This window comes from Suncus etruscus, chromosome 10, assembly GCF_024139225.1.
Source record: "Suncus etruscus isolate mSunEtr1 chromosome 10, mSunEtr1.pri.cur, whole genome shotgun sequence".
NCBI lineage: Eukaryota > Metazoa > Chordata > Mammalia > Eulipotyphla > Soricidae > Suncus > Suncus etruscus.
The window spans coordinates 9378001-9386426 of record NC_064857.1 but is presented as its reverse complement, the minus strand read 5'-3'; the positions used below and the strand labels follow the sequence as shown (position 1 = coordinate 9386426).

At 34.4% G+C, this 8426-nt stretch overlaps 1 non-coding gene across 1 annotated transcript; it reads left to right on the top strand.

Annotated features, from left to right (window-relative positions):
* Positions 1–208: 208 nt before the first annotated feature.
* On the top strand, positions 209–406 carry LOC126021353 (U2 spliceosomal RNA). Its single transcript, XR_007499893.1, has one exon. It is a non-coding gene; the product is annotated as a U2 spliceosomal RNA (small nuclear RNA).
* The last annotated feature ends 8020 nt before the right edge of the window (positions 407–8426 follow it).

Below are 8426 nucleotides of genomic sequence, written 5' to 3'. Positions count from 1 at the left end.
AGGAAATCACTTTAATAACTAAGCTCACTACTACCTGAACTTTAACTGCAATTTTTTTCTTCAAATAATTTTTATCAATTTATCTTTAGTTGTACTGTTATGATTAAAAAGTGAATAAATTTTAGTTTGAAAGAGTTGCCCATATAAGCTGACTGAAATTCAATCATGAAAAATTTTGGAACGATGGTGCTTAAAAAAGGAAAGAGTTATCCCTTCTCAGTCTTTTGGCTAAGATCAAGTGTAGTATCTATTCTTCTCAGTTTAAAAAAAGAAAAGTTGTCCTATTATGAAAGTAAAACTACACATTTTTAATTGAAAAATATTTTTGTTTTTGTTTTTCGGGCCACACCCATTTAATGCTCAGGGTTAAGCGCTCAGAAATTGCACCTGGCTTGGGGGACCATATGGGACGCCAGGGGATCGAACCGCGGTCCTTCCTTGGCTAGCACTTGCAAGGCAGACACCTTTCCTCTAGAGCCACCTCGCCGGCTCCTTTAATTGAAAATTTTAAGAATCATATCACCAATAAGTAGAATTTTACTTCTCAGAAAATGTTAAATTTAAGAAAGTAGACAACTTTATCATCTCAATGATTCACCCAATACCAAAATTAAAAGATTTGACAGACCCATAGAGAAGAATCTTAAAGGTTTCTTAAACATTATTTTTCTTCTTTTTTACTTCTCCATAATTTCACAAACATTTAAACTACAGAAACAAAACTTCTGGAAATGGTATGACAGAAACAAATAAATCTCCATTCTACAGTACAACCACAAGGACAAGAGAACTAGTATATGAGATAGGATAACTACCTTGCACACAAACAACCTTGGTTCAATTCCCAGCATTGAATATGATCCCCCCTCCTTATTTACCCCATTCCCTACCAGGCTAGATCCCTGAACACAGCACCTAGAGTATGAGCCCTGAGTGGCCCCTGAAACATAAATAAAAATAAAGTACAACCAGAAATCAACACATATCATAGGAGAAGCATACTCAAATGACATGATTTGCCTGAGAAATACATGCATCTATATATCTCAAGATGGATGAGTATGAGTTGAGGGAAAAAGGGGTACAGCGAATAAATCTATTAATACAAAACTCAAATGTGACACAACTGCTACTTCTGTTGACTGATTTTACTCTCCTGGAGGAATTAAATAATATTGCATAAAATTTGGAATTTAGATCCTATATTTATGTTTCACATCAGATTGAAAAACAGACTAAGAGTAAAAGGCTGGAGTAAATTGTTCTAAACAAATAGCACACAGAAATGTCAGAAACTTATATTCTAGTTTATGATAAAACTTTCTACCAAAAAATTAACAAGAGAAAAAGATGGTTCTTATATATCAAGTGATAAACAAGACTAAGACTTAACTATCATCATCATAAATACACTAGACTTGGGGTCATTCAAAGATATAAAGCATCTATTGACAATCTTTAAGATATACAAGATACAACATGATAATTGTAGGGTATTTCAGCAAATCACTTTAATCAACAGATCATACAAGCCCAAGGAAATTATTGAGAAAAATTATGTAATTAAATGAAGTTACTGATAAGATAAATTCAATAGGTATGTTCAGAAATTTCTTCTAAAGTATGCCTAGAACATTCTTCAGAGAAGAATGATGTAACACAAAAGAAGTCTTAAAAATATATAAGTATAAAAAATCACATCAACTATTTTTTCTGGTCACAATGATATAAGACTAGAACCAGCAACAAAAGTAAATTGGGGGAAATATTTAATATGAGAACTAAATTATATGATGCTGAGTAATTCTTATGTCAGTAAAGAAATTGACAAGAAAATTCTAAAAATACCTGGATAATGTATATATTAAAACCACAGAGCCAATAACTTCATATGTATGAGATCTAAATTACAAAAACCAAATTTAAAAATGTGTCTTCAAGGACACAAACTGGAAATTAGAAGGGAAACTGGGGAGATTGGTAGAGAAAAGCTGGAGGATACTTGATAAGCTTGTTGTTGCTGCACTGCATGCCTAAAACTCAACTATGAAAAACTTTCTAAATAATGGTGCCTAGTAAAAAATTTTTAATTGAAAAATAAATATACAAAGGGTTATTTTTAAGTACAGAGAAAACAACAGCAAAGAGAGAGGGAGCTATAAAGTTTTATAAAATACATAAAAAGGATTAGTAAAACAGAAATTAAGCATTGCAGATTTGATTATTCTTTTGATAGTCTGAAGCCAAACATGAAACCTTATAAAATTAACCTGCTTAAAATGCAAGTTTCTTCTCAGTAAAATGAATATAAAAATGTTTTCCCTATGTGTTAGAATTTTTAGAATTTATGTTTAGAATTTAGTTGTGTGAACTAAGTGAAATAATGCAAGTCAAATTACTTTCACAATACATTATTACCCAATTTAAATTTTACAGGGTAAGTTTCCTATACATGTAGACATATATACACCCATATCACTCATAAATGACAGAAAATTGTTTCAATTTAGGTCCAATATCAGTTGAAAATTAAATATATTAACAAATTTTCTAAGTTCACCTACAAAATCAAGTATTATAGATAAACTTATAAGTTTCCTGTGTTTCTGTTTCATGATACACATTTAAAGCATATTCAAGATCAGGGGCCAGAGCAATACCACAGCAGGTAGGGTGTTGGCCTTGCATGTTGCCTACCCAGCTTAGATCCCCAGCAATCCCACGGTCCTCTGAGCCTGCCATGAGTGATTTCTGAGCACAGAGCAGGAATAACACTGAGCTCTCCCAGGTGTGGTTTAGAAATAAACAAACAAGCAAATTAAAGATCATGTATTATCATGATACATGTATGAATCTAACTAATTAAAACAAAATGAAAAGAGAATTAAACTAACTTGCAGTGTTGAAGTATTGCTCTTTTCAAAATGTTTTAAAAATATGTAACTCTTCATATTAACATATTTAAGAAAACAATTGTGCTTATTTAACATATGTACTCTTGACAGGTAAACCTACTTGCTTTAATTTTTTCATTCTACTCCACATCCTATACGCTTCTAAGTCACTCTCACACCTCATTACCTGGAAAGATGTGCCTCAGAATACACAATAAAGCACTTCTCAGAGCTACTTGACTTTAAGGAGTAGCGAGTCACCATTTTATTTGTTTCAAATGGAAGTCAGTATTATGTTAAGAAGACTGAATAAAACTGTCAGTTGCCATCAATCTTTTATGAACAATATTCAGGAGAAAATTAGAATTTGTCCTTGACTGACTAGTCTTCCTTTTATTTTAGAAAAAAAAAAAAACAACTTAAGGCAGTAATACTGAAGTGTGAGACACTGGAATATTTTTTATTAAAGCACCATGATTTACAAAGTTATTCATAGTTTAATTTTATTCATACATTGTACCAGCATCGATCCCCCCACTAGTGTCAACTGTTCTACACCAGTGTTCTTCCCATGCCTTCCCTTCTCACCCCAGCTTGGCTCCTACCCCTTACTTCTAACTGTCTCTTCTAAACCCCTCCACTACATTTCATTCCTCTCCACCCTTGGGACCAAGGATGATTTAGGTGTCTTCTCTTTAAACCACTGTATTCCTTCATCAAACAAATAAAAAATTACAGAGTAGTCATGGGATGTTTTTCACTGAGTGTTTACTAGATTAATTCCCAGGGTATTAAGTGAAAAGGACTTTTCTTCCTTAAATATTCAATTGCAAAACTTTATTCAACTTTGTATCTTCAGCATCCAACCCAGTGCTTTTTTTGCATCAACCAGCAGTCTGGAATAATCAAAAACTGCAATAAGTCATTGAAATTAATTACCAAGTTGACCTATTTTTTAATGCTAATGCTTCTTGAATATTATATTTTTTCAGTTATGGACTAAAAATATTTTAATAACTGGATTCCCGCTGCCTATCAACTCACTAAAATTAAATAGTAACCATGTACCTAGTTCCATGTAAAATCTACAAACATGGATAGAAATGGAGGATGTCATATTAAGCAAAATAAAATCCGTTGGAGATAGGTAAGTGACAGATTATCCATTCATACATTGCATAAATAAACAAGAACACAATGGTAAACAAGCCCTTAGTGAAAGACACTGGTAGACCTTTGGGGAAAAAGAAGTGAGGTAGTGTGGAGGTATGGACTATAGTAATGTGACAAAAGGACAAATAATAGATGGCAATGAAGATGCAGTGATTTTGTATACCAAAAAATGTAAAGGTTAAATCAATTGTTAATATTTTGCCTCAATCTTGAAAACATTTAAAAGTTGTTTCAACCAGGATGACACTTCCAGGTAGTGGGTAAGTTGGGAGCAAATAAATACAAAAATTTATTATGTTATACCTTTGAGAAACTTTGAGAGCATATACCTTACTTTAATAGTTGTGAAGTGCTTAAGAAAATACCTCTATCAGGGGTGGCGAACACGCGGCCCTCGAGCCTCATGCGTCTCCTGGCCAAAATGAATGTGGCTCTTTGCCTTTTATCATGCTTTTGTATCTTGTGGCTCTTTGCAAAGTTTGGATTTTGTTCTACTGCTTTTGAGGTGGGACCTCTGAGGAGAGATCTCGGAAACAATTGCACGGGCCAGCGAGTGGGGGGACCCGTGTGGCACATGTTGGGTCACATCTGGCCATTAGTTATTCGTGTGGAGGACGCAACACACCCTCACCATCACTGCAGGATTTTCACCCTCACTCAAAATGGCAAAATGCAATATGTGTTTAATAGATTATTGTTAAAATTAGATGCTTTTGTGTGAGTTTTTGTGTGTTTTGGCAGATCACTGCGTGGTGTGGCTCTCTGACTCTCACAGTTTAAAATTTTGGATCTTTGTGTTGAACTTGTTCGCCACCCCTGACCTATATGCTTTTCTCATACCAATACACTTTTCTATGGGAAATAAAAAAATTCTATTCATAGTTAGTTCACTTATTATCTGAGACACTATTTTTCCTTTATGTACTTAACAGGATTTTCAAGTCTCTATTTAAATTCTAAAAATCTATATTATTTTAACTTTTAAAGATATTATTCATTAAAATAGTGCAAGAATAAAAAGTAACACTGTTAGCTTGGGCAACATTAAAAAAGAAGTCCTAAAACTAATTAGAAGCTTTTCTCCCAGCATCTTTCTAGTATTGCTCAAAAATCTCTTCTCTGCATGGTTCTAGTTTAATATTGTAATAAAGAAGGCTGACATCTCCAGGGACAGTTGGGAGCAAACACTGGCCATCCACTATCCCCACCAATTTCCCTAGCATGCCTCTATATTTCCAGATTCCTGGCTGCCATACTCATGAACCACCACTGTCACCATATGAACTCATCAGCCTAGCTCCATAGATCCTCAAAGTCCTGAAACATATAGACATGTGATACCGTTATAATTTTAATATTGACTTCCCAGTGGGAATGTACTGAATTTAGATGTGAAAATATCACAGAAGCCATAGAAGCTCAACAACGGAAATCAGCAACAGTATGTTCAACGATGAATAAAGGCTTAGTAAATCTTTGGACAATGACATAATGATCCCATTTCAAGAGAAAACAATTTTCACAAATTTTCTTTTAATAAAGTTTTTTCAACAGCTTTATTACCATTTAGTTGTAGCAAGCAATATTAGATAAATTATACATACATACCAAGAAGTAGGCTTCGGTATTGGAAAATTGGTGACAAGGGTGATGGAAAAATTAAAATGGTGGTGGAATACTGGTGTTGGAATATTGAATGACAGCAATAACTGTATTATGAGCAACTCTGTAAATCATGGCATCCAAGATAAAGAAACTAAATTAAGAAATGTAAAAAAGAGTAGCTCCAGTTGTGGTGTTTGAATGATGACAACTTTTTTCTACTCTCGCCGCCTGGTAGCCCTTATAAGAAAATCCTCAGTATACTTTCCTTTAACACTAAAGAAAAGTGAAAATCATGCCATCTCTATTTTATTCATGTACCGTAATCATACCAAGATGTTCCAAGCTGTAATCCAACATCTATGGAAAATTATATGGAGATTCTTCCAAAATCTGGAAATTGAGTTCTCATTCGACCCAGCTATTCCACTCCTAGGGATATATCCTAAGAACACAAGAATACAACACAAAAACCCCTTCCTCACACCTATATTTATTGCAGCACTATTCACAATAGCCAGGCTCTGGAAACAACCAAGATGCCCATCAACAGACGAATGGCTAAAGAAACTGTGGTACATATAACACAATGGAATATTATGCAGCCATCAGGAGAGATAAAGTCATAAAATTTTCCTATACATGGATGTACATGGAATCTATCATGCTGAGTGAAATAAGTCAGAGGGAGAGAGAGATGCAGAATAGTCTCACTCATCTATGGGTTTTAAGAAAAATAAAAGTCACTTTTGCAACAATCCTCAGAGACAATGAGAGGAGGGCTGGAACTTCCAGCTCACTTCATGAAGCTCACCACAAAGAGTGGTGAGTGCAGTTATAGAAATAACTACACAGAGAACTACCATAATCATGTGAATGAATGAGGGAACTAGAAAGCCTGTCTGGAGTATAGGTGGGGATGGGGTGGGATGGAGGGAGATTTGGGACATTGGTGGTGAGAATGTTGCACTGGTGAAGGGGGGTGTTCTTTACATGACTGAAACCTAATCACAATCATATTTGTAATCAAGATGTTTAAATAAAGAAAAAAATATATAACAACTACTCTCTCAAAAAACAAAAACAAAAAAAAGATGTCACAGAGGCAGATGTGGAAGGAGTAGTTAGGACAGAGAAAGGACCACAATAGCAATGATAACTGGAAATGATCACTCTGGATAAGAACCTGAACCTGATACTAAAAGGAGGCAAAGTGATATGAATGATCCCCTTTCAGTAATAGTATTGCAAGCTACAGTGTCATAAAGGAAGAGTGAGACAAAGATAAAAGGGAGAAGAACAATACCATAGGTACATATTATGAGCAAGGTGGATGGGAGGAAATTTGGGAAAATTGGTATAGAAAAATGTGCACTGGTGAAAGCAAGGGTGTTGAAACACTGTGTAACTAAAACTCTGTCATGAACAATTTGTAACTATGTATAACATGGTGATGCAATTTAAAAATTAAGTAAAGCAAGATAAATTTAAAAGCATCAGTTTATTTCATGCATTCCTCTTGTATTTGTGTATAAATTCTTTGGACACAATGTGGGCCAAACTATCTCTAATTTCCATGAACCCAATAGGAGTATAACATTAAGACTCTTTGAAATTGCTAAATAACTCATGATATTGTTATTTATTAATAAAGTTGATACCATTTTTGGCAAACAGGTCAGCAGAAGTCAGCAAGCTTTTCATTATAGGAGTCATAGAATCATTTGTTACTGCTGTGAACTTTCATGCTGCTCAATATGCCATTATTACAAAGCAATCACTCAAATTCTCACTTATTGCCTTCATGTAAACAATGACAAAATTGGTCTATTTGTCATCTTTTCCTGATTACTCTTCTAATCCTTAACTACATCTGCTCCATCTTCCAATCCAAGATCAGAAGAATTCAAGATGACCAATGAGGAATTCTTCCTAGCACTCTACCATCATGAAAGTGGATGCTTTTTGAAAAACAACATTAAGTAAAAAATTTCAACAGAAGGAAGCACTGATTCACTGAAAATTCCTGTGAGGCAGCTCTCACAGGACAAAAACCCCAGTATGAAATTAAGATTCAAGCCACAAAAGTTTGCATAGCCCCGAACCAACAGAAAACTGCAAATAAATTTAGCTCAGCACAAAGAATCTGGCTTAACCAGATGCCTTAACCTTTCCATGGAACCTGTTTTTGTAACTGCTCTCAAGCATGTAGTTATAGATATGTTTTTGTAAAGTTTAAATTATGATCCTTATTGCTTGCACAAAAGATAGATCTAAATGGAAAATAGGCTAAACAAATAATTGTATTTGCGTAAATATCAATTAGCTATTTGTTTAAGAATTTGCTTCCCCTCCCCCCATCCTGCCAGGTTCCTCTTTATCCTTCCCACCATCAAAATGTGTTTATGCTCTCATTGGTTAAAATTGTTGTACTTGTACAAATCTGATTGGTTTATGTTTCAATCCTATGTTACTAAAATAGGCCCTGGATTGAGCTATTATGAAAGGGGCCCTTGGGCTACTGTGAAGGTAAGAAGTGCTCAGGCCATGGGGGTATTGTTGGAAAGATGTGTGCAGAAATAATGTTAACCGTATATTAACTTCTGATCCTCAATAAAAATAAGTGACTTATAAAAAAAAAAGATTGTCAACAGCAGCAAAAATACAATATAGGGGAGGGTGCTGATGTCTAATGTATAAACCCCAACACTGAAAAGATTTCTTCTACAAGATTCTTAGGTACTAGAAAATAGCAAC